This window comes from Sander lucioperca, chromosome 8 (assembly GCF_008315115.2).
Source record: "Sander lucioperca isolate FBNREF2018 chromosome 8, SLUC_FBN_1.2, whole genome shotgun sequence".
NCBI lineage: Eukaryota > Metazoa > Chordata > Actinopteri > Perciformes > Percidae > Sander > Sander lucioperca.
In genome coordinates, this window is record NC_050180.1 from 14,263,497 (window position 1) to 14,290,609 (window position 27,113).

Genomic DNA, 27,113 nt, shown 5'->3' on the forward strand with positions numbered 1-27,113 from the left:
CACACACACACACACACACATTTTAACCATTTATTTATGTCCACATGAAGAAAAAATCGTACAGGGACACAAATATTACAGATGCAGTACAATACATACGCAAACTCATGGACCAGTGGCATGCAGCAGGTCTTCACAATATCACTTAATAAGCACAATACTCAGTTCTGAAGGGTATAAGTAGCAACGTTTCCACCATATGTGGTGGCTGCAAATAATAGCAGATATGGCACAGTACTTTGCAAGCTGTTTAGCTCTCTTTTTGGCCATCTCAAGTTGTTGCAGCCCTCTTACTACCAATCTGTGCGTGTGTCCTAGGCTACCAAATATGAAAAACACACACACAAACATGCACTTGGTAGTAGTTTTGTATATTGTCCCCGTGGGGGAAAGTATGGTTGCAGAAGAAATCACATGGCATTTTGGCAACGTCAGACAAGAAAGTAGAACAACAGTGAACACAATTTCACATCACTACACATAACACAACACACAACCAAGGCACTCATCAAAAAATCTTGTTTTGATTTTGATGTAACTCCCAGCGGTGTTGTGTTTGTTGCCCTTCTTCCAACAGTTGACTGACATGTTGTTCCTTCCCACCAATTGGGAGATCTCATCGAGTCAAAGGCTCAGGCTTACGTAAATGTTTGTTTTCCCACTCGGCTGCTCATAATGAAACGATATAACACTCGACACTTTAACTTGACTTGTGTCCCCTACTTGGAAAAGGCTATGATCTGGTCTGTGGCTCATTTATGTGGGGATTATGGACAACAATGGAGGTCTTAAGTTATATCAGGCTTTGGCTACGCAGGAAATAATTGCTAGTGGGATCAATGTATCATTGGTTTTGATCTTTCCGTGAGATTTGAAGACAAGAAAAATAAAGAACGTCGCCAGCCTTATCCTTTTGAAGTCTTAAAACCCTTTTGGACGGTCAACAGCACTGTTGGAACAAAACAGAGTTACCATGACACCACCAGCCTAAAACCAAAAGCACTACGTCCTCTTCTTTATCCCAACCAGAGAAATGGCTGCCCTCTGTCATTGTGTGACTCAGAGAAATGCTTCACATCTGAGTGACTGAGTCACAGGTTTCAAACCCAGTTCAGTAGTTGCAGAGATGCTACGGTTGCTCGATGTGAGGAAAATATCTCATTGCGATCTATTTTGACTGATCAACGCATTCGTATACGGTTCGTATGATAACGTACAAAAATGTATGCACACCAAAACGTGTGATAACCTACGGAATTAGGAGACCGCCTGTTGGTCACATGACGCCGGCTGGCTACGAGCACCATGACGCCGAGCGGCAGTTGCTAGTTGTTTAACCCTTGTGTTGTCCTTCTGTCGACCATGCAACTTTGTGTTTTTCATTTTTTTAAAGATTATTGTTTTTGGCCATTTTAGGCCTTTATCTATACAGGACAACACTTTTCGTAGCTTTTTGAGCAAATGGTTCATGAGAAAAGGCTGCAATGTTGGAGGGAATGATCATTTTTGTATCAGGTTCTGTACCAATCAAAGATCTTTTCTTTAGTCTTTAGGATATTTGTAGGCCAGGACGCAAGGGCGTAACTTTGGGCTTAACATTGGGGGGTCAGGTTGAGATTTCCACTTTTGAATAAAATTGAAATATTGAATGTCAAACACTTCATTTCCTGCTTCTGGTGAATTTCTCTGCAACAATTTGTGCCTTTTCTGCATCAAGTTATGGTGCAAATGTCTTTATTTATGCAAAGGAAATTATGATAGGTTTTTTGTTTGGGGGGGGTGATTATTGGTTATTGATTATTATTTTGATTACCCCCATCCCCCCTGTAAATTATGCCTATGCTAGGACGTCTGCAGCATCACAATTACTTAATTCAGAATGCTTTGACACGTATTTTGCCTCTAACCAATATTGCACCCCCCCTTGCGATTTGGATATTGCACTAGTTCATAATGCAATTTTGATAAAATCGCGACTAATTGTGCAGCCCTAAAAGATGCTAAAAGAAGCGAGCAGATGGAAGAAAAGAGTGAGACGTGAGGATGACTTCTGTGGTTCAGGAAACGGGGTCACTTGCATAACATCAGTAATTAAGGATTATTAACACTTCTAACATGAAAGTGTAAGTGAATATAACATGTGCATGAAGAAATGGTACTTATCGTTGTGATGAAAAGGGGGACTGTTCCCACTCATGACACGGAGGGAAAACTTTGATGTTACAGCCAGTCTGACATGGCACGGAGGCAAATGCATCACACCCACACTGCTAAAAATAATACTCCTCGAAACGGTCTTTTTAATCCTATATTCCTCCTCAAAAAGAGAGATGAAAACCAGTGTGAATCTGAGGTTAGTTGTAAACATTTCCCTTAAATCAGAAGATAATTTATTGTGAAGCTTGTATTAATTACATTTTTTTCACCGCAAAGAGCAACTTCAACTAAATGTCACATTATCGGAGTACCAAGCCAAGCTGCTGTCGTAGTATAAGGTGCTGAATTTATTCATCATTATCATAGTTAAACATCCTAAATATTTGTTATTACTTATAAGACTATAACTATTGTGTCTGTGCATGCCAGTGTTGTAGTCAAGACCACCTAAACTGAGACCAAGTCATCACCAGGACCAGGAGCGTGCCTATGTTCCCACAGCCCTATGTTCCCACATTTCTAAGATTTTTTTCCAAAATTAGGCCCTGTTTCCACATTTCCTTTTCATAAATTTGTATCAGATTTTATCCCCCTAACTGTAACCCCTAACCCTAACCCTAAAAAATGAAGGATAGGGCTTAAATTGAAGGGAAATGTAGGAACACAAGACCAAATTTTGAAAATGTCCTAGAAATCTGGGAACATAGGGCTGTGGGACCAGTGGACTGTGGGAACATAGGGCTGTGGGACCAGTGGACTGTGGGAACATAGGGCTGTGGGACCAGTGGACTGTGGGAACATAGGGCTGTGGGACCAGTGGACTGTGGGAACATAGGGCTGTGGGACCAGTGGACTGTGGGAACATAGGGCTGTGGGAACATAGGGCTGTGGGACCATTGGGCTGTGGGACCATAGGGCTATGGGACCATTGGGGCTGTGGGACCATTGGGCTGTGGGACCATAGGGCTGTGGGACCATTGGGCTGTGGGACCATAGGGCTGTGGGACCATTGGGCTGTGGGAACATATGGCTATGGGACCATTGGGCTGTGGGACCATTGGGCTGTGGGACCATTGGGCTGTGGGACCATTGGGCTGTGGGAACATTGGGCTGTGGGACCATTGGGCTGTGGGAACATTGGGCTGTGGGACCATTGGGCTGTGGGAACATTGGGCTGTGGGACCATAGGGCTGTGGGAACATTGGGCTGTGGGAACATAGGACCCCTCAGGACCAATTCAATTCAATTCAATTTTATTTATAGTATCAAATCATAACAAGAGTTATCTCGAGACACTTTACAGATAGAGTAGGTCTAGACCACACTCTATAAAGCCACAACAATTCCAATAGTTCCCCCAAGAGCAAGCATTAGCAGAGGCTATTGCGACAGTGGCGAGGAAAAACTCCCTTTTAGGAAGAAACCTCGACAGACCCAGACTCTTGGTGGGCGATGTCTGACGGTTGGGGTTATGACGGTACAGGATGTAGCGTGGCACAGCAGAGCATGGGTGGACGCGGTGGACGTAGCAGGACGTAGCCGGGCATTGCAGGGAATCGTAGAGCGTAGCAGGGTGTAGCAGGTCCATAGCCACAGCTGCACCCAAGACCCAGGTCTTGGTGTCGCCCTAATCCGAGGCGATGTTCTGGGTGAAGAAGAAACATAAGGACTCCGGGGAGTAAACTCCCCAGAGCTAGGTTAGTAACAAGCACTTCTGAGACAGGATGTGCATAAAAGGAAACAAAAGAAAAGAGCGTGTCATAAGAAGGAACTTCCTCGGCAGTCTAGAATTATAACAGCATAACTAGGAGAGGCACTATATTATTGATTATACGATAGGTAAATCTGATGACTGTAAAGAGAAGCAGAGAAAAGCGGTGGTACTGTGTCTGCAGCTATACACCCTGCCCCGCCGGTCTAGGCGTTCACTGCAACTCCTCACTCCCTAACTATAAGCTTTATCAAAGAGGAGAGTTTTCAGTTTAGTCTTAAATGTAGCGACGGTGTCTGCCCCCCGAACCCAGATTGGGAGCTGGTTCCACAGGAGAGGAGCCTGATAGCTGAAGGCTCTGCCTCCCATTCTACTTTTAGAGACTCTAGGAACCACAAGTAACTCTGCATTCTGGGAGCGTAGTGCTCTAGTGGGACAATAAGGTACTAAGAGGTCCTCAAGATATGAAGGAGCTTGACCATTTAGAGCTTTGTAGGTCAGAAGAAGGATTTTAAATTCAATCCTGGATTTTACAGGAAGCCAATGGAGAGAAGCTAATACAGGAGAAATATGATCTCTTTTCTTAGTTCTTGTCAGAACAAGAACTAAGAAAAGAGATCATATTTCTCCTGTATTAGCTTCTCTCCATTGGTCCATTGGACCAGAGCGTATCGAGACCGAGACAAGACCTGGGGCACGTTCTCTGGTACGGTTTCCTGGTTGAACGACATGTTTCCTCGGAACGGTGTGAGTTATGTTTTTTTCTCATTTATTGGCTGTGTCACAGGTGATGCCCAGTCAGCAGAGACGTGTCTGTATACTTGTGGTAATAAAAAGGCAGAGCGCTTGCCCACACAACACTGTGTTTAACGCACCCCCGTTTCAGTTTAAAAAAACGTGTTGCTACGTTTTATCGGGGCTGAACGTGGAATCTGTTTTTTCACAAAACCGGAAATTGGAAAAACTAGTCATTATCCGTTTTTTTGTCATTCTGGTTTGGGAAACGAGTATTATTAAAATAAGTCATTTTTTGGTTTTATTTTGAAAAACGACTGAACGAATGATACACGGAATACAGAGGTCATTGCGTCACGGACTGAGGTCTGTAAAACTCGGCTCATTTTAAAGTAACAGTTGACTTTCACATCTTTGACTTTTCGGGACACAAACCCAGGTCTCCTGAGTAATATTCCCGTGCTTGTTTGCCTCGTTCAACACCCCAACCTGCCTCCTTAAGCTGTATTTGCCGCTCTTATACTTTGTTACATCGCTTCCTTGTTTGAAAAAAAAGGAAATCGCGCCCAGAGATGTTTGTCCTTTTGCCCCTACTGGCACTCGCCTCGTATTACAATAATTAAAAAGTCAAGTCCTTTTCGAGTCATCTGTCCAAGTGAATACCAAGTCAAAGTCAAGACATCTTCTAACATATATAGTATAGTATAGTATACATACTGAGAACTATATTCTCAGAAGGCGAAGCACTGCTACTTGGGCGCAGTGATTAGCGCAACACCTGAAAAGCACCGTTGTTACTCTCTGCTCCTCACCACGGGGCTTCTCAGGTGCTGCGAGCAAATCACTCCGCCCAAGTAGCAGAAGTAGCAGTGCTTCGCCTTCTGAGAATATAGTTCCCAGTTTGCATACGGTTAGAAGATGGCTGTGTCTCATGTGACCTTGTTATTTGTACACGCTGTGACTATACAAATCACAACATGTAAATAGGAACATGTTGGCGTTATTTTGTCACTTATTGGGAGCAGTAGGCTAGATGGAGCCGGTTACCTTCAGGATCTGTGCTAAGCTAGGCTAGCGGTGGGGGCATCAGACAGAGTTAGGACACGCACGGAGATGAGAAGGGTATGTATGGACTTATCTAACTCTGGGGGATACGGGGAATAAGACAAAGTCCCAATAAGTTGGTGTGTTCCTTTAAATTTGCAAGTCATGTGACTCAAGCCCCCCCCCCCCCCGCCCTTCGTCATCACTACCCACCCACACAAAAATCAAGAAATGATGACAATAGTAACTACAATATTCCAAGACCATTGAACAAAATGGTAACAAAATAGACAATAAACCAAATGAATATATGTATAAATAACAACAGCATAAGCCCATCATACACATCTCTCTCCAGCACAAAGCTTCTTAGGAGCCCTCCAGAAAGATCGGCTACTTTCCCCATTTTCTAGTACAGGCATCCAATCTTGTAAACCGTTTATATGACATCTTTTGATATCTCACAAGCCCACTCCTGGATTGATGGTACCCCTTCATTCTTCCATCCTCTTAAAAGAATCTGTCTGAAGAAAAGAATCTTTCGTTGATGATCTTTTTATCTGTTTTTGTACAGTTCTGGAAACCATATTAGCATTAGCCTTCATTTCCTATGACTGCCCCTGGCTCCATTTGTGTGTGCACGCACTGAATACTGTGACTATCAACATCATCGTCTCCAGCGTTCCCATTTCTCTCTCTCTCTCTCTCTCTCTCTCAGCTTCCTCTCCCCTCTATCTCATTCCCTCTGTCTATCTCTTTCTCTCTCTATCTCTCTTTCATTTTGGCTGCTCCATCTTCCTCCCTTACGATTCTTCCCAGCGCCAACTCAGACCTGACATTTGGTTTCATGCCGCGGGACAGATAGAAAGTCCGATAGAGGGAGCAACATGGAGAGCAGACGGAAAGAGGACTAAAAAGGGTTGATGGAGACGAGAGACGATAACGAAGGGGACAGGTGTTAATGAAGAGATAACGAAGAACAGGATGAATGTTTGGTTGGGAGGTGAAGAGAGGTGGATGGCGTTGCAAGGCCAGATCAAGAGGAAGGAATGGATAGAAGTTGGGAGAAGGGAGGGAAATAGTTTCCATGGTAACCTGTAGTTACGTGAGTCTGGAATGAGATAGGAGGAGAGAGAAAGGTGGAGGGAGAGACAGAGAGTTGTGTGTCGTGGTTTAATTGCTGCTCCCCAGCCTAATCTTCTCCCGTAGGCCACGTGAATCCCTTAAAGCCTCCTCTGTCCGTGAACAGGGCGAGACTCTCCCCAAAAAGTCCTTCACTGTCGAGCTGCTGTCTGAGACAGGACTTTATGAAGCAGCTACAGCTCTCTTTAACTGACAACAGATAATGTACAGAGGGAGAAAAAGTCTAGATCTTCCAGATGTGTTAAAGTTAAAAACTCCATCGATTTTACACATCAAGGTCCATTTACAGGCATTTGGGAGTTCTCCTGCATATGTAAAAAAAAGTAAAACATTTATGAAGCCGTTTGTGGCTACGGAGTCCAGTTAGTTTAGGCTGAAGATAGTTTAGTCTGTATCCACGACGTTCCACTTCCTGGATTGCTCCAGTGCCGCCAGATGTTTTTCTTTTCGGCCAGATGTCTGTTACCTTCCTCAGATCTCTGCAGGGTAAATCCAGACAGCTAGCTAGACTATCTGTCCAATCTGAGTTTTCTGTTGCACGACTAAAACTACTTTTGAATGTGCACATGTTCCACCAAAACAAGTTCCTTCCCAAGGCTATGATACAATTGTAATTGGTTCAAAGAAACCATCAAAAATCAACCAGAGCATGTTTTTCTCCCATCCCAGAATGCTGTGTGGGCTAGCCAGACCCTCCTCCGCAGCGCTGTTGAGGAAGGTCTGGCAATGCGAGACTAAGCTGAAGACTACAAGTTTGAAAATGAAAAAAATCTGGAGATGTGGATTGGTAGAGCGAGTGAAAGAGTGATGGGATATGCTCTGGAGCGACTACCGACTCCGGTGATGGAGAAAAATCTCCCCTGTGCAGGGGCGGAGCTAGACTCTCAGTACAGTGGGGGCAGAGCTTCATCATGGGGTCTATTGGTACCAAGTCATTTTAAAATTAAAACCGTTAAAAAAACCGGTAAAATATCTGATGAGTGCACGTTATAATGTGTCACTTGTTGAGTCAAGTAAGCCTATATGTCAAATAAAACACAAGGAAAGGCCACATTTTTTGACAAGTTTGTACTGACGAACAAAGAAAACAGTTTGCCAGTCAAGTAACAATGTTTCAGCACCACGGACAGCGACAGCTGATGGACAGCGATGGTGTTGAACAGGCCAAGTACGCTCAATCTACAATGTGTCACTTTGGGCCCCGTTCTTGTCAAGTGACGCAAGATCGGCGGCATTTGAGGGGCCCCTAATTGGCACGGGGCCCTGGGGCGGCTGCACCCAAGCACCCACGCTATCTCCGCTACTGCCCCTGTGCTTTCTGACTACGGTTGGAAAGCTGTAGCAGGAAAAGGTAACCTTCTCCTCGATTTTATGTTGTTCACGCGAAAGGAGAACCCGAAAATGAGTAAAGGTCTGGTGTGCCAAACGTCGGCAGAAAAGGCAGTTGGGCTGATCAGTGTCCCAGAGTTGGTCAAAAAAGTGTCTCGGAACACACCAAAGCGTAATACGTCTCCATAACAGCAGGCGGCGCTAATCTGTATTGTCGCCCAAAAATGAAAACCGGCAGCTGATTGGACGAACGCATCATGTGGGTCTGGTTTCTCCGGAAATTCAAAGACTGTCATGGCGGCTCGTTCAGAATACGATCTCATATTGTACTAAAATAGTTCACCGAAACGTGTTTCTGAAAACATTTTAAGAGAGAAATAGGCCGTGCAGTTGCTGAATCTGTCTTCATTTCAGATCAACAAAGGTCAGTTTAAAAGATTTTCATCAGATTTTGAGAGACTCTAGTCACGCTCATCCCGCTCCCCGTTACCAGCTTAGCTCTCCACCAATCAGATGGGTCATTTGAGTCTGACTGCTGGCAGTGCCCGCCCCGCCGATTATGCATGTCAAATCGGCCAAAATGAAGGCCGACGGCCCCTCGGATGGACGACGGCACGAAACACACCAAACAGACTCGAGTCACCGACCTCGCCAGACTGTCCTACGGCCGATTATCGGCTCAGTGTGTCCGGGCCTTAAGGGGAAATATGACACTACCAAGCCACGGCCAAGCGGACCAATCACGATGGGAAGTTACATTTCTGGGCACATTTTTTGTCTCAAAACGCCGCTTAATAATTGAAAACATAGTAGCGAAGATGTAGCCTGAGTCTCAACCTCCTTCAGCGCAATATACAATGACGTTTAGTGCTTTCTGAGAGGCCTGGATGATGGGTTTCTTCCTGCCTCTACATTCAGCGAGGGTCCATTTGTATTGGTTAGAAGTTAATGGCCTGGAGCCCCTGTGGGTTTTCACCCAGAAGGCATGTTGGACCCTGTGAGGGAGCTTCAAATGTGCTGCACTGTCTAGTGTGTGTGTGTGTGTGTGTGTGTCTGTCTGTCTGTCTGTCTGTCTGTCTGTCTGTCTGTCTGTCTGTCTGTGTGTGTGTAGGCTTGTTTAACTATATTCGTGGGGTCCAAAAACCGGGAGTCCAGTATACTTGTGGGGCCTGACAGCTTTGTGGGGCCAAAATGCTGGACCCCACAAGGTTAAAGGTCTGTTTGAGGGTTAAGACTTGGTTTTAGGATTAGGGTTAGAATTAGGTTATGGTTAGGGTGAGGGTAAGGGTTAAGGTTAGGCATTTAGTTGTGATGGTTAAGGTTAGGGTAAGGGGCTAGGGAATGCATTATGTCAATGACGGGTCCCCACAAAGATAGTCCCACAAACGTGTGTGTGTGTGTGTGTGTGTGTGTGTGTGTGTGTGTGTGTGTGTAGCATGCTGTGTGTGGTTTTTAATAGCCTAATTCCCTTCAGAAGGGGGTAGAGAGGCAGTAGCCCTGGCAGTGGAGGAGATAAAGCACTCCAGGCGCTCTGAGATGGTTTTTTTACCGCGACACACACCAACAGCACCCAAATCCGATCCTTACTTACTGCCTTCCTCCTCTTTGAAGAATCTGTTTTTATATTCCTGAGTGGGGAATCTCCTTAGCTGCTCTGTTTTCCACCGCTGACCTGAATCCCCAAGTGTTTATTCTTTCAGCTCTGCAATTAATCAGCATGCAAAATCTGAGTGTGTTATGTGACAGATTACATCTCACACACACACACACAGACCAACGTGACATTTTGATTGTGGATTTTAGGCCTGGGTCTGGCTCACGTCTAAGATGTCCATCTGTAAGGAGTAACAGGTACAAGTACTCCGTTACACCTGCAGCCATTTCCCTCATGAATATGGGTCAGGGGAGGAGTCATCTTTGTCTGTCTTTATTCCTTGGTTATGTATTCTCGTCTGTTGACTATGTGTTGAGGATGTCAGAAACGTTGCTTAAAGGGATTGGTGATGTAATGTAATAGATGCTGATGTTGTTGACGATGGTCAACTTTGTAGGCTGATATGCACTTGTCCCACCCTGTGTAGGTCACTTTGAAGCTGCTATCCATGCACCTTGTACTGGTATTATTATTATTTGTCCTCGTACTGTTACGGTTGTGTTCCAGTTGGACTGTGTGTAGAACTTGTGTGTATTTATATCTTTTGTACATGTTTATACTTGCTGCACACCTGATCGTCCTTCGGGGACACAAATAAAGTTGAAGTTGAAGTTGGGTTAAAACAATTGATTCTCTATTTAAAATCTATCTCTGTTTGAGTGATCTGATACCAAGTAATAAAATCCAAAAATCAATCTTTTAATATATCCATTTTCACCATGGATGTATAAGTAAAAAGCACTTTAAACAAACTTTTTGCAGGTCTGTTCTTAATGTAAACATTAATATATTAATCCGGACCTTGTGAATACAGATTGAATCCATTCGGGAAATCATTGGCAACACCCATCCAGTGTACTTATACTCACTTAAAAAGATTAAAAATGCTATTTGCTTTCTCACCGAGAGTGAGATGAGAAGCTTGATATCACTCATATCTGAATATGACGTTCAAGCTGGGAGATGTTACAGCAGCTTAGTTTAGTACTGGCAAGGACGGCCTGTAACAGGAGGAAACAGGTGTGTAGGTGCCGTGCTGCTAGTGGCCACTTTATAGATGAGCATTAGTGACGACCTAGTCTCGCATTGCCAGCCCTTCCTCCACAGCGCTGTGGAGGAGGGTCTGGCTAGTCCACACAGCATTTTTGGGATGGGAGAAAAACGTTTAATGGCATTGGCCAAACTTTAAACGTTTTTTGTGCGTACTATGAAATTGAATCCACCACTGACCATAGCCATCAATCATCAATCAAACAGAGTTTAGACACGCCAACACAAAGAAAGAGGAAGCTAACGGACATCTGGCCAGAAAAAAAGGGACATCCGGCGGAATTTCCGACAGCACGGGAGGAATCCCGGAAATGAAACGTCGTGGATATAGACTAGTGACGACCTCAATGCAAACAGCAACAGGAAGCCAGTGGAGAGCAATAAAAAGCAAAGTGACCATAAACTATTAAAAATGATGGACGTAGCATCGGTGAGGTCACCCATCTTGACTTTTTTGTAGCCAGAAGTCAGAACTCAAGATAAAATCTGCTAGTATGTTATTCAATTTCAAGCAATTCGTCTATTAAATATACTGCACCTGTTTAAGTAACAAGGCCACCTTTTCCTGAGAGGGATGCCGAGAAGACAGAGGAAGCAGAGATGAAGTCATATGTAGAGCGTGATGGGACGCAGTGGGCGGAGAAGACAAAGAGAAGGTGGAGAGCTGCTGGAGACACATCCTTGGTCGCGGTTTTAAACACATCTTTAACGTTGTGAAATGGTCGCAGCGTGCAAAACCTACTTAGTTAAGTTTAGAAAAAGGTCGTGGTTGAAGTTAAAATCCTTTTCATTCCTGAAGGATACTACGCACGTGACGCTGAATGTGACATTCGTTACAAGAAATTTTCAGGTGCCTTTGGCGTTGTTATTGACGGTAAAACAAATTGCTGTTTACTTTTATTTTCAGACTCAAGCCCAGATCTCCTGGGTGAAAGTCTTGTGTTTGTCTGACCCATCCACTACCCCAATCTACGTCCTTACATATAAAATTTGGCACTTTTACGCTGCGTCATCTTACTTCCTGTTTTAGTCCTGTCATAACTACTACGGCCACTTGTGGGCGCCGCCACTAGAAAAGTAAATATAGGTTGTAATTGCTTCTCCAACAAAAGAGCTATGGGAGCGCTTTTTCGGGGGCGCGCAGTCTCTTCAATCTGCTAGTACATTTGTCAATTTCAAGCATTTCGTTTATTTAACATACAGTACCCGTCTAAGTAACGAGGCCACCTTTTCCTGGGTTTGAGAAACCAACCATCCCTAAAACGTGTATATATTTACTAAGAGGGATGCCGAGAAGACAGAGGAAGCAGAGATGAAGTCGTATGGAGAGTGTGATGGGGCACAGTGGGAGGAGAAGACAAAGAGAAGGTGGAGAGCTGCCGGAGACACATCCTGAGATCATGGGGAGTGAAAGTGATGAGCTCATCTAGAGCAGCCTCCTCCTCTGTTGTTGCGCTGCGAAGGCTGTGGAGCTCCACGATCCCGCTGAGCCAAAACCTGACATGCCCGCAGGCTGGTGCTGGCTTTATGGAGACGTCAGTGCTAATGAGCAGTATTGGATAGGTTACTTTGGGAAATGTAATAGGTTACCAATTACTGTCAACATTCGATCCGTTTCATCTCTATACTTGCTCAAAAATGCTATATTATCTTACTATAGGAACAGCTGTATATGTACTTAATCACAAATTGTGATAAATGTCCCAAATGTACTGTTTTGCTATCACTGATGTATCACTTCCCCATGTATTTACCTCTTCTCCATGAATATCTTATGCAAGATATATATATATATATATATATATATATATATATATATATATTTTTTTTTTTTTTTTTTTCTTTTGTATGTTAAGAAATATGTTCTACATATGTTTATATTGTTCTTGTATGTTGTTGAGGAGGCCCTTAAGTGCAATAGTCACGCAACTGACACGCAACAGAAACGCCACGCTCACGCCACGCAGCCAGTGAGTAGCCGGCCCAAGACAGCTTGAGAGGCAATTTAACCGTCAGACGGTTGGCGCTGCAAATTCAAACAGGAGAACCAATGGAAAGCAGATCATAATAGCATCACATTTTACTAAACGGCTGTCGCTGGAAGTGGCAAAAGAAGACACTGTGCACATGAAAAACATGCAAAGCAACAAAATGAATATTTTTTTAATGTATAGCCTAGCTTTATACAGAAAATATTCAGATGCATACCCCAATGTAATTGTAATGAAGAGCTTAAATTGGCCAGCAGATGGCGCCCTTGTCTTATTTGACCTGCTCCTTTTCCGTCTGGCTTGCCATAGCACGGCGCCTTTTTGACCGTCCGCAGACTGCTTAGGGTGGTGATGGCGCAGTGGATATGACACATGCATTTGGTGTGGGAGAGCTAGGTTGGATTCCCGCTGTGATACATCAACTAATGTATCCCTGAGCAAGACGCTTAACTCCTAGTATTGTAAGTCGCTTTGGATAAAAGGGTCAGCTAAAATGACATGCAATGTTTGAAGGGACACTGTGTAAATGACTTAACCGAATATGTGGTGGTTTAATATTTAACAAAAGCATAGCTTGTGTGTGTGTGTGTGTGTGTGTGTGTGTGCATTTGTGTGTGGCAAGCTAGCTTAATCCAGCAATGCCAATGTTAAGCATGATCGTGGAGCTGGTTAAGTAACTAACTATTACTGCCAAGGGGGTCAGTTTTATTTTATATGAGATTTATGAGCCAATGTGTTTTCTAAACTGATTGTGATATTCTGTTTTGGTTTCGAAAAGCAATTAACCCTCTGAGGTCTAAGGGCATTTTTACATTTTTTTTAAATTCACCTTTTAAGGGTATTTATGTATAACTGATCCCTGTGTGTTTCATATCAAAATGTTCAGAACAAACTCAGCTTTCTGTAGAGTGAGACCAACCTTTGTTCCAGAGCAATGACTAAAGAGATAATTTGGCCCTAAAGCTGAATAGTTGATTTTCGCTTTTTGAAATTTCTCAAATCTCGAGTGATGTCAGACATCGCTTGGACTCGCCGGTGCGTCGTTTGTCCTCAGAGGGTTAAACAAGGGAAGTTTTGCTCTGCCTCCACCACCATTTGGAGTCCTGTTTCCCTGTCCTTTCCATTTGCCCTGGTACATCCACGACCCAAACACAACGCAGAGACTTTGCTGGGGCTTGCAGCCTGACAGTAAGGGTTACATAATCATGAACCTCTTCATAGACAATGTTACGGCTCTAAGCAGTCCAACAAAGTGCTGCCGCAAGGGACGAAACTCTGAGCGATGCATGAACACACTGTGATGCACTCGAGATTGTATTGCAATGATTGATTCCTCTACACGTAAAATACAACTAGCAGCAACTTTATATTTGGTAACTTGCAGTTACCAAATATAAAGTTACTATGTGAGTCGAAATAAGTGCGTTAGTGCGGCGGTCAACAGAAAGTGTTCGCTCCCAGGCTCACCCCCTCTCTGTCAAAGCCCAAAAAACCAACAGGTGAACAGGTGAAGCAAACAAATACACTTATCACTTCCGCCCAAACAGTGATGAAAACGCCCACCACCTGCAATATAAGTGCACAATATAATAATCAATAAATAATATAAATGAGACCATAAACAACATACAATATATGGCTCCTACAGATAAGTAATTTAATTACTTAATTCATTTTCCCTTTATTTTGTAATTAAATTACGTAACGCCGTTATCACTGCCAAGAAGATCCTCTACAGTGTTTATCATGACGTACCGTACCACCGGTATGGCAGTTTAAGTCTCTTAGGCTGGATTCAAACGGCAAAAAATGGTCAATTATCCATCACATGGACGCCACGCCAGGGCTGTCAAAACACAGAGCATATTAATGTATATCTGCAGCACACAGAGCCGAACAGCCAAACAAAAAGATGCAGCGCGGCTTCAGTGAGCCTCAAACTAATTACACTGATGGATGGCTTTCAGAGAGGCAGAGAGAACCCAGGTACGCAAAACACTATTGTAATCAGCCAGCAGCTGTTTTTACTGACACATTGCGATATATTTTTTTAATGGATTTACCATAGACAAAGTAAAAACTTGAGCGTTGGTTCTTTGGCTGTCACTGCAAGTGTGTTTGTCATTTGTATTACGAGATATGCTCCTGAGATTTTTTTTTTTTTTACTTTGTATTATTTTGTGACTTTGGTGTTTTACAGGTTAGTAAGGATTCACCAAAGTCACACAATATTAGTCTCGCATTGCCAGACCCTCCTCCACAACGCTGTGGAGGAGGGTCTGGCTATAGTCCACACAGCATTCCTGGATGGGAGAGAAACGTGCTCTGGTTTATTGGCATATCTTTAAACCAATCACAATCGTCTTGGGTGGAGCTGAGGCACCGGATGTAGCCACGGTGCCGCTGCAAAATAGCCTCGGGAAGGAACTTGTTTTGGTGGAACATGTGTACGTTCAAAAGTAGTTTTAGTCGTGCAACAGAAAACTCAGATTGGACAGATAGTCTAGCTAGCTGTCTGGATTTACCCTGCAGAGATCTGAGGAGCAGTTAACCATAGTCCTCACAAATCCACCGGAGGTTAGAACGCCAACACAAAGAAAGAGGAAGGGGACGGACATCCGGCCATAAAGAGGGACATCCAGCGGAATTTCCTGTGTCACCGGAGCAATCCTGGAAATGAAATGTCGTGGATATAGACTACACAATAACAAACTAACTAACTGATGGCAGCAGCGGTAGAGCAGCAACTCCCGTGTTCTGGGAGGTAAAATGTCTGTTTTTGTCAAAGGAGTCTGGTGGCTTTGAAGAGAGCAGAGAAAACAGCTTCAGTTCCCCGTCGTAAAGGGCCGTCTGACAGCAAGGTGAAGCGCTGAAAATATTCTAAATATAGCGTCTGGTCCTACCAGACTCTGGTCCATTTCACTTGTACAGAGAGTCTGGCCTCTCTCCATTGACAAGTGTTAACTTCCTTTAAGGCGGGTACTCTGTTGAAGTTCAAAACTATTGGATCTGCCCAGAGCCACTCTGGATCTGCCATAACCAATCATTTGGTCGTGACGTATGTGCAACAAGAGGGGAGACCGACAACTATCGGCTTATATTTAGCATTAGCATCACTAGCGTTCGCCTTAGCCAACTCCTTCACCACTAACGGAGCGAGCTGGAAAATCAAACTGTTCCCGAACCCTGTGGGGAGGAGGGCCACAACATCATGGCCACCAACAAAACTCAGCAAAGATTGTTCTTGCTCGGGCTTTAACTTCTGGATATTCGGGGGCGTTGCCACAACAGACCAAATGGCTTCGCTCGCATCTTTCTAACGCACGACCTCAACGTCATCGTTCTCAGCCACTCCCTCTGTTCGCTGATTGGACCGCCAAATATTTGGCCGGAGAAAACCCAAGAATATACCGCAAACCCAGATGGAGTACTGAAGGAAAATGAAAATTGAGTGGAAGTACATAGGAGGGCGGAGCCAGACTAATTCAAAGTGCTTTACATAAAAAAATGAAAAACATTCGTTCAACAAAGACCTAGAAAAAGGACTGACGACATGAAGCATTTAACTTCTTACCGTGGTATTTGTTTTGTTTGGACACATACATTAGATCATGAATGATCTGCTGCAGTTATCCTCCTCGTGCTGGATAATCAGCAGCATGAGAGAGTTTTTCGCCTACATATGATATTGCAGTATTACTCCTTCTTGTCGGTCTGATTAGGAGACGGCTGCGTCTCTTGGTACCCACAGTGCTCTGCTGCCAATCGCTGCATATTAGTCAGGTTGTCTAAAAGAATGCTTTGTCACAACTGGTGAGAAAAATAGGAGGATATGTAAAAGCCAACAGAAAGAAATCGGTGGATTTACAGCTACCGGCAGGCTGGCGCGCACACTCGAAATGCTTCATTACTTTACATCTGATGAGTGTGATCCCAGAGGCAAATTACCATTTCACTGGCTGCGTTCAAAAGATGCAACAAGGGCACATCTCAGTCTGTTGGCAAACTTTTATCCACTCACTGTACTCATCACCTTCTGCATGAAAGGAATGACGGCACTCGCATCTTCTTTCTGTTTTGAACTTGTCTTGTCAGTGAGTCTGTCTGTCAGTAATCTGTCTTAGTTTCTCTCTCTCTCTCTCTCTCTCTCTCTTTCTCTCTCTCTCTCTCTCTCTCTCTCTCTCTCTCTCTCTCTCTCTCTCTCTCTCTCTCTCTCTCTCTCTCTGTATCTGCTGGAATGTATTTCCTCGACTGTGTTTATCTTTTAATTGTTGCTGCCGTTAGGTTTTCTGCATGAATCATTGCACATGTTGTGCCTTAGAATGATTTAGCATTAATCCACTAATGAAAATTTACATTAGTTCGGACTTCTCGCATAATGATTAGCAGTGGTGTAATCTACGTCAGGGGTTCTCAAACTTTTTTCAATAATGTACCCCCTTTGAATTGAGTTTTTAAGCCAAGTACCCCCTGACCAGCGCAAAACATTTTTACATCTATATTAAGAGGAACAATACAATGTCAGCAGTGGTAGATTTACTAAACAACAACCAACATTTAAATGCTACATTTCAAATGCTCAGAATCCATCACTTAATTCATTCATTATTATAGTATAATTATTTTAGGAATTATGCATGACATATTTTTAAATGAGCATTTGGCAAAAAGATCACGTACCCCCTGCAGTACTCCAAAGTGACCCCAGGGGTACGCGTACCCCCATTTGAGAAACTTGAGGTATTCGCAGTATACCCACTAAGAAAGCTCCGGGATTTCCATATACCCACTTAAAAATGTGCAATGATACGCAACAACATAGTTTTGTGACAGAACTTTCAATTCAGATATTTGTATTCACAAATACGGAGTCGAGTAATGTGACAGCAAACTAAACTAACACTGCAGAACATACAGAGAGACCTTTCTCATCTTTCATCGACCCGCTCCTCGCTGAGCGCAGTGCGTAGTGTGTGCGTAGTGTGTGCGTAGTGTGTACGTAGTGTGTATGTAGTGTGTACGTAGTGTGTGCGTAGCGACCGGGCCCCAATGCTCCGCCTACACTAACGCCAGTATCCTCCCTTCACCGCACATTTAAGACAAATATAAGTAGCTTATTTTATTTTGTCCTCGTTGCTTTGGGGTCAACTTTTGTGATCCAGACTCAGGTCCCTGATGTGAAAGCCCCCTTTACTGCTTTATATTCCATTATATTTTGGATATATTTTGAATGTCATTTGTGTTTTCCTTCTCGTAGGATAAATAAAGGTATTCCCGCAATAAATTGGTGCATAAAAGTGTATCAGAATGCAGGAAATGAAGTCTTTGACGCTGAAAATATACATACATATATATATATATATATATATATATATATATATGTGGTACCACTACAATACATTAGACGATGGATTAATAGGATGGATGATTAGGACATATTACACTCATACTGTGAAACTTTTATGGGAGGCTGATTAGGATGAAACATTGAAATATGCACTGAAAACTTTCCATCCTAAATCCCAAAGTGTGTGTTTTATGCCACAGTACCTTCACAGCTGTGAAGCAACTACATACAGTACGTGGTAAAAACATAAGTGATCAATCATCAAAAAACTGAAATAAACTTAAATCATTTGCTCATTGACAGGTAGTCAGCGTCAGATGATATTGGTTTTAAATCCCAGGGATAAAACCGTGCACTGCCCGCCCGATTCTTGCAGCTCTGCCTCGGGGGTTATTGAAGGTATACGCTGCCCCAGAAGGTCACCCCAGGGTGCACTCAAACTGCAGGGAGCCTCTCGTTCAGAGCGTGGGCTGCAGATTGTAGCACAGCACAAGTAATTAGTACTTCACATGTCAGGTGGAGTTTCCAGTCTGCCCTGGGCTTTGTGTTAAAAACAGCGGCCTGCGGGTGTAACCTCTGTCTTCTACCAGGGGGACACAGAGCCTGAGATGTCTGTTTAACCACGTTTAATTACTACAGGTGCATGCTTAGTGTCCCAACTAGCTTCTTATTCAACACACACACTGGCCAGACACATCCACTTCATCTTAACATTAGTTTTTTAAATCTGAATGACTGTTATCTTAAAGCTATAGTGTGTAGTTTCTGTCTCCCCCATGACGAATTCTAAGTAATGACAACAACACTGTCGGCACGTCCATATGATACAAGCCTTCCGTGATCATGCACCCCCCTCCTCCACACAGTTGCTAGTAGCCAAGGAGGACACGGAGGATTAAAACAACATGGACTCTTCAGAAGAAGTCATTATCTTCACCAGAGCAAATAATCTCGGGCTGAATGGAACCTGGATCTCTGCAATCTGACATAGGTTATCATGTGATTTTTAAGGTTAACTTGGCTTTTATTCCATAGTGTTGTGTTTTAGATTGATGCTGGTGCCCTTTTTTGTTGTTGTTTTGGGTCTATTTGTGCTCATTCTAGTTTAGTTTAGTTAGTCTAGTTTGGATCAGTTGTGTTTTTCAGGTTCATGCATGTCGAAGCAAAAAAAAGTTTTTCATTCCAAAAGTACACATTTACAAGAAGTACAGTCTGGTCGATGTTGTTTCTGTGATCTAATTTGTTTAGCAGAGAGCTCAATATATGCCATATATTTTGTGTCAACTTAAAGCTTTAGTGTGTAACTTTTTGATATTAATTAACGTCTGTTACATTCAAGCCATTGCCAAATGAGTTGCTACAAAGTTAATTAAGACTATCAGCTCCACACAACTCTCTCTGTATTTCTCAGTATGACTATGTTCAGAAGATTGTGGCATCCGGTGACTTTACCGCGCAGAAGCTCGAGTGAAGATAATGACCTCTTCTGAAGAGTCCATCATGTTGTTTTAATCCTCCGTGTCCTCCTTGGCTACTAGCAGCTGTGTGGAGAAGGGGTGGGGGGTGCGCGTTCACGGAAGGCTTGTATCATGTGGACACGCCAACAGTTTTGTTGTCATTCCTTACTACTTACTACACACTATAGCTTTAAGTTTAAGCTGTCTGAGTTTGGGCTTTACAACTCTGTACAATTTGACGTTTAGAAAGGCTGCATCGAGATTGTTGTAAAAGATAACATATCTCTTTATGTATCTCATTGTTAACTGTATGACTGCAAAAGCAACATTAATACAAACTCTTGTAATACTATTACCACTACTAATAACTGTACAAAAACCATAAGATGACAACATCTGTCTGAGCTGCTGAATATTCTCCGTACTGCTTCCCACAGACGCGGAAGAGTCTTGATGGCAGAACTGACAGAGTGAATTATTGTGTTTTCCTCTCCACCGCAGAGCAACAATCCATTAAAAACATGTCCGTTGCATTCCTTCGGCGCGTCTTTCAACTCACCTTTCTGGGGACAGAGTACCACGGGGCAGATGACATTGAGCAAACACCAAAAAAAGCTATTTATCAAGGCACCATATTCATTTTGAGAGTGCTGGGCAGCATACCAAAACACATGCATGAATCACACACAGACCAATGCCAAGTGTGAGCATGCACAGCAGAAACAAAATTAGACTGTCCTCCCCCCAAAAAAACTCTCCCTTAATGATTACGGGAGCAAAGCAGGAAGTAAGGTGAAGAAGTATAAGAGTGCCAAATTCCACATTAAATTGGGGTGGTGGATGGGTCAGACGAACACAGGACTTTCACCCAGGGGATCAGGGTTTGTGTCCTATTTAAAAGCCAAACGGTAGTTGTTACTTTACAGACAAACTGAACTACGTCACGTAGAAGTTAAAGGAGAATTCCGGCCAATTTTTACGTTAATCTTGATCCCTATAGCTATGCGAGTACTTTCGATAGAAAAAAACCCGACCTGGATTGGTCCTAGCAAACTGGAGTTGCTGCAGCTACGTGTACAAGCGTCCACTGAGCTAAAACGGCAGTTTACATTACATTACATGTCATTTCATTTTAGCTGACGCTTTTATCCAGAGCGACTTACAATTGCTATATGTGTCAGAGGTCACCCGCCTCTGGAGCAACTAGGGGTTAAGTGTCTTGCTCAGGGACACATTGGTTGATGTATCACAGTGGGAATCGAACCCAGGTCTCCCACACCAAGGGTATGGGTCATATCCACTGCCCCATCACCACCCCCCTTTAGGTATCATAATCATAAATTATAAACATAATCTTTCTGTGTGACAGTATCATCAGACATGAGAAATAAAGTGTTATTCCGGTGGACTCCGACATTATAAGTAGAGCCCAACCGATATATCGGCGGGCTGATATTATCGGCCGATATTAGGCATTTTCCAAACTATCGGTATCTGCATTTATAATGGCCGATAAATGAATATTTAAAAAATAAAATAAAAACGGATGAAACACCCTTCAACCATGTTATGAGTGTTGGCGTTGCATAGTTTGTCCTCCAGAGGGCGCTCTACAACCTCCCTGTTGGCAACACTCTTTGATGTTTTTGTGTTGTTATTGTGTTTTTGTTCAAAGGACTTTAAGTTTCATATCTTAAGTTTGTATTTTTATTAGAGGTGTTGAAATTAATCAAATAATCGATGCATTGAATCGTGGACATGGACGATGCTGCATCAATAATCGGCCGGGCCACAATCGATTATTTCTGTTTACAATTTAATGTAGGCCTAACAACCTTTCTGTTTACATATTCTGATATGTTTTGCACATTCAGGAAGTGCCATGTGGTCAGAGCTGTAGTTTTATATATCCAATTTATTTAGTATTAGAGCACTGCAGGATGTTTTGTTTTTGAAGCTTGAAAAGCTATGAATTAAATATCCTATATGGCTTTAATAGAAAAATGTATTTGACGCATCGTGATGCATCGAGATATAATAATCGTAATCGAATCGAAAGATCATTGAAGATTTAAGATTCACACCTCACACCATTTTTATACATTTTATTTATCAGAACTTTAATATATTTTGATGTTCTGTTGTGACAATAGTTTTTTTTTTTAAACTGAATTATATTATTTTAGTGAGGACTCATAAATAACTACAAATAACTAATGTTAGGGAAATCTGTTTATGTTTTGTTACGCGGTTTTGGATTTTTAAAGAATATATATATTGGCCGATATATCAGAATATCGGATTTTTAAATCCCCAAATATTTGTATAGATATCGGCCTTAAAAATCCTTTATCGGTTGGGCTCTAATTATAAACTCTATGTGGTTGCATCCCAAGGAAGCAGCTTTTTTAAACTCAGACACACCATTTGTCATTCATCTCATACATCCTCCCCACTGCTCACCGTGACCCTGATAAGCACTCTTAGTGCAGACAGCCAGACACTCAAGTTCTTCACACACTGGCACAAACACACACAACATAAACATTAAATGCATGCTTTATAAGACCCTTTAATGTAGTTAAAACCAGGTATGGGGATATTTGAAGTGTTCATTAATGTACAGTTCAATTCAAAGTCCACAGATCAAAAGCCGTCTTAATTCGTCTTTCCACTGTTCCAACAATCACCATTCTGGTTTGGCTGAAATAAACCCTTAATTCACCCATTTACATGTATAAATATGCTGGCTCCATGCATGTCAGAAGTAAAGATTATTTAACCCTTGTGTTGTCTTCCAGTCGACCATGCAACTTTTTGTTTTTCAGGGTCCAAATTTTGACATTTCTGTCACTTGTATCCAAGTATTTTTGTCACTTTTTCCCCCTCGTTTTTGAAGCTCTTTCCGACATTTTTGTCACTTTTTTCAACGTTCTTTTATCATTTTTTTCTTCAAATGCTATGAAATGTAACCCTTTTTAACCTTTTTTTTTTTTTTTTTATTAACTATCCAGGTTATTTTTTTTGAAAAGTTGTTTGAAAGAAACCCAAAATTCTGATATAGAAACTTTTAGAAAATGGGTCAAATTTGACCCGAGGACAAAAGGAGGGTTAAATGGAGCCTGGTGAGTTTGGAGATGGTGATTTCGGGGCTGTTTCATGTTAAAAAAAAGGATCTTACTCTTTAACAAAATTGTCTATCTCTGAAGGGATCCTTTCCATAATGTTGTCAGACACTTAGAAGAATAATAATCTGAGCCTGTCAGCGGAAAAAACAGCACTTTTAATGGGCGTAAAGTGACGGAATTTCAAAAAATGTTGTTCCCATTAGTAACATAGACACAAAAACATTAAAAAATAATGAAGTTACTCTTTAAGTAAAGTGCTACCCATTCATTGTGTCAGCCCCACTAGTAACCAAATTATTCATCCATCCTGTGGAGCATGAAGTCCATTGATCCCGCTCATGTTAACCAGCATTGATTTCTGCTTTGTTAATAACATTAGAAGAACCACTAGTCAGAGTGAGGACAGGTCTCTTCTTTGCCGGACCAGCAGGCTTATATTTTAACCTTCTGTGTGTTTTTGTTAGCAATTAGTCTCAACTACACTGAAGAAAATTGACTTGCTGATAACCACTGACAGGCTTTGGGTCAGTACAAGGATAACACTAGTTGACATTTGCCTGAGCCGAGAGAAAACATGGAGCGGCCTTCTCTTCTCTCTCTTCCCATTTAGGATGTGCATGTTGTAATCGAAGCACAAACAAACACAATTAGCACAGAATCCTTCAAACTAGCCAGAGAAAAATAAAAATATTTGTACTGTTTTCCATGTCCAGCCTGTAGGGCAATGTCGGAGAAGAACAGGATAGACACAAACAGCTCTGAAAATAGATTCCTGCAGCTAAAGGATGATGGATTCTACTGGCAATGCTTTCCCTAAAGCCTCCTAGTGAGGAAGTTCAGTTTACTCTGCTCTTGAAAAATGGAACAAGATTTGCTTGAGACTCAGCCAGGGGGTGGACTTAATACTCCAAAACCAAAACCAGCAGTGGGTATCGTTAAGCAGCATGATCTGCCTCTGTGATGTGTACCTGTGTGCTTCTTGAGGCTGGAGCGAGTGAATCACACATCAGAGACATCATGCGATGGGCTGTTTAAAGAATTTAAGAGTGTACGGAGAAAGCGGCAACTTCGGTGGCTGAAAAGTGAAACTAATGCTGAAGTTCCTAAACCTGCAATCTATCTGATTTCCAGCAGGGGGCGACTCCTAAAAGAAGTCTGTTTCTACGGGAAAATGAACCTACTTCTGCCTTGATTTATTGCCTCAGTAAACATTTTCCAAATGACTTTATAGCCTCAAAACCTGGAGGCTGTCCTTGATTCCTACATATAATATAGCTACGAAAAGTAAAGCACTGTAATTTGTATGTATTCAACTTATTTTTTGCTCTATGCACCACACTGGCTGCTGCTGTATAAAGGCTCTGACACGCCAACCCAACGGCCGACTGTCGGCAGAAAAGGCAGTCGCCGAAGCGACGCCGACTTGAGGGTATGTTCTGAGCGTGCGCGATACATAATACATCTCCAATGTCGCCCAAAAAATTTAAATTTCTCCCGAATTTCAAAGCCAGACTATAATGGCGGCTCGTTCGGAATAAGATCTCGTATTTTATGAAAATAGTTCACCGAAACGTGTTTCTGAAAACATTTTAAGTGAGAAATAGGCCGTGCAGTTGCTGAATCAGTCCAATTTTGAGAGGTGTTTGTCACGCTCATCCCACTCGTCATTTCCGGTAAGTGTTTTGAGTCCGACTGCCCACTGGCCGATTCAACAAGTCAAATCGGCCCAAATTAAAGCCGACGGCTCCTCCGACTGACGACGGCACCGAATACACCAAACAGACTCAAGTCACCGACCTCGCCAGACTGTCCGACAGCCGATAATCGGGTTGGTGTGTCAGCGCCTTTAGAGCGCTCTGGTCTGTGTAGTGAGGAGGTCAAAAAACACAAGACTTTCACCCAGGAAACACGCGTTTGTTCCTGGGGAGTGTTTTAATCCACCATCTTTTTCCTAAACTACCTAGCCATTTTGGTGTCTAAACTTAACTTTCAGCACCGCATGGTGCTCACTTGTTGTCGGCTAAACTCAATTGCCACGACCCCTGAAAGGACAGTCATCTTTCAGTGCCTGTACCCGGCTCAAATTCACATTTTTTTTGGCTAAACTCAACTACCAACTGCCACTGATACGACCCATAGCTAATGGAGCTCTGTAGCTGGCGTCACGCGAACAGCTGGAGGTCACCTTATTTTGTAGGATATCATACGAATTGGTGTGCATACATTTTCGTACGATATTGTACAAACCCACACGGTAAAAAGAAAGCCAGGAAGACTCGGACCAGCTGGTGAAGGTCTGTGGAGGCAGAACTCAAGACAACATATTCTCATTCCCATCGCGTAAAATACGGACGCTTGGTCAGGTGCCTTTGGTGTTGTTATTGGCGCTAAAAGTCTCCTTTAGCGTCAGATCTAAACGCGCTTGGTTGGGACTATTGGCGTCACTTTTGACGCAGTTAGGTTAAGGAAAAGGTGGTGGGTGGGCTTATAAAAGGTATGTTTCCATGACACGCGGGACAAGAACGGGACGGTTAAGTTTAGGAAAAGAAGAACGGGACAGTTGGGTTTAGGAGTAGTAGAACAGGACGGTTGGGTTTAGGAAACGTGACACGCGGGACACGATCCCCGGTCTCCTGGGTGAAAGTCTTGTGTTGTTTGACCCATCCATCCCCCCAATCAGCCTCCCTACGCGGCTTTTCGGGCTTTCATACTACTCGCTACTGTTGGCGTTGCCGTTGACGCCATGTAGCTGCTGCTCTCCCTGGTGCGTTCTATACACACACGCCGAAGGGTGCTTTTTGCGTCGTATTTGACGCTGACAGCCACTGCCCAAACGTCTGTATTTTACGAGTTCGGAGTGAGAACGGGTTGTCCTGGAAGACCGCCCAACACTGAACCAGCTGGAGAAAGTTCATGAATGACCTTTGCTCCCCAAAGAGCAAAATGGGTTAAATGATGATTATGGTCTCAATCGCTCAGTTCAAGTCTTCTTCAATACAGCATGTTGTTCATTTTGTAAGGATACAAGGATCCCATTTATTTTTAAAGTAGCCGATAAAGCAGGGGATGCTTTAGGACCTGTCAATCAGGAGCAGAGGCTTAGCGATGCTAACCATGCTAACACTGTGGACATTAAAATACACCTGAACTTGTTTTGGGGTGTTGTCCGTATTTTTATCTCATCAACATTATAGGAACATTTTGGTCCCCTTAAAATGTTGTGATCAGCGTTCTGTCAACCAAGCTAGCTAGTTACCACTAGCATTAGCTGGTAACTTAATAAGGGAAAGTTTGTTGATTTTCTGTTCTGCCGTACATGCAAATGAATGGCGGCAGTAGCCGGAGGTCTGTGTTTACCTGCCGGTAAATCTCCACTGGATGACTCGCTTCAGAAGGGTTAGAAATCGGTGACTTTACCTCTTTGCCGTTTACCTTTGCGCAGCGACAGTGCAACCATAAACAACTCTGGCTTAGCCGCGTCATCCTCCCCAGCTCCACCCTCTCGTCAAAAATCGTCACATCCGGTTTCAAAAACCCAAGATGTTCTCAGAGGGTTATACACACACACACACACACACACACACACACACACACACACACACACACATAGATACACAGATACAAACACACACACACACACACACACACACACACACACAGACTGAGATACACAGATACACACAGACAGAGATACAAGCACACACACACACACACACACACACACACACACACACACACACATAGATACACAGATACAAACACACACACACACACACACACACACACACACACACACAGACAGACTGAGATACACAGATACACACAGACAGAGATACACACACACACACACACACACACACACACACACACACACACACACACACACACACACACACACAGACTGAGATACAAGCACACACACACACACACACACACACACACACACAGACTGAGATACACAGATACACACAGACAGAGATACAAGCACACACACACACACACACACACACACACACACACACACACACATAGATACACAGATACAAACACACACACACACACACACACAGACAGACTGAGACACACAGATACACACAGACAGAGATACACACACACACACACACACACACACACACACACACACACACACACACATACTGAGATACACAGATACACACAGACTGAGATACAAGCGCACACACACACACACACACACACACACACACACACACACACACACACACACACACACACATACTGAGATACACAGATACACACACACACACACACACACACAGACTGAGATACACACATACACACAGACAGATACACACACAGACAGAGATACACATATATACACACACACA

At 43.0% G+C, this 27,113-nt stretch overlaps 1 long non-coding RNA gene across 1 annotated transcript; it reads right to left on the minus strand.

Annotated features, from left to right (window-relative positions):
• On the minus strand, positions 1-26,537 carry LOC116050844. Its single transcript, XR_004105182.2, has 3 exons — positions 26,503-26,537; positions 23,924-23,929; positions 1-131 (listed from the first exon to the last, which is right to left on the minus strand). It is a non-coding gene; the product is annotated as an uncharacterized LOC116050844 (long non-coding RNA).
• Positions 26,538-27,113: the final 576 nt, after the last annotated feature.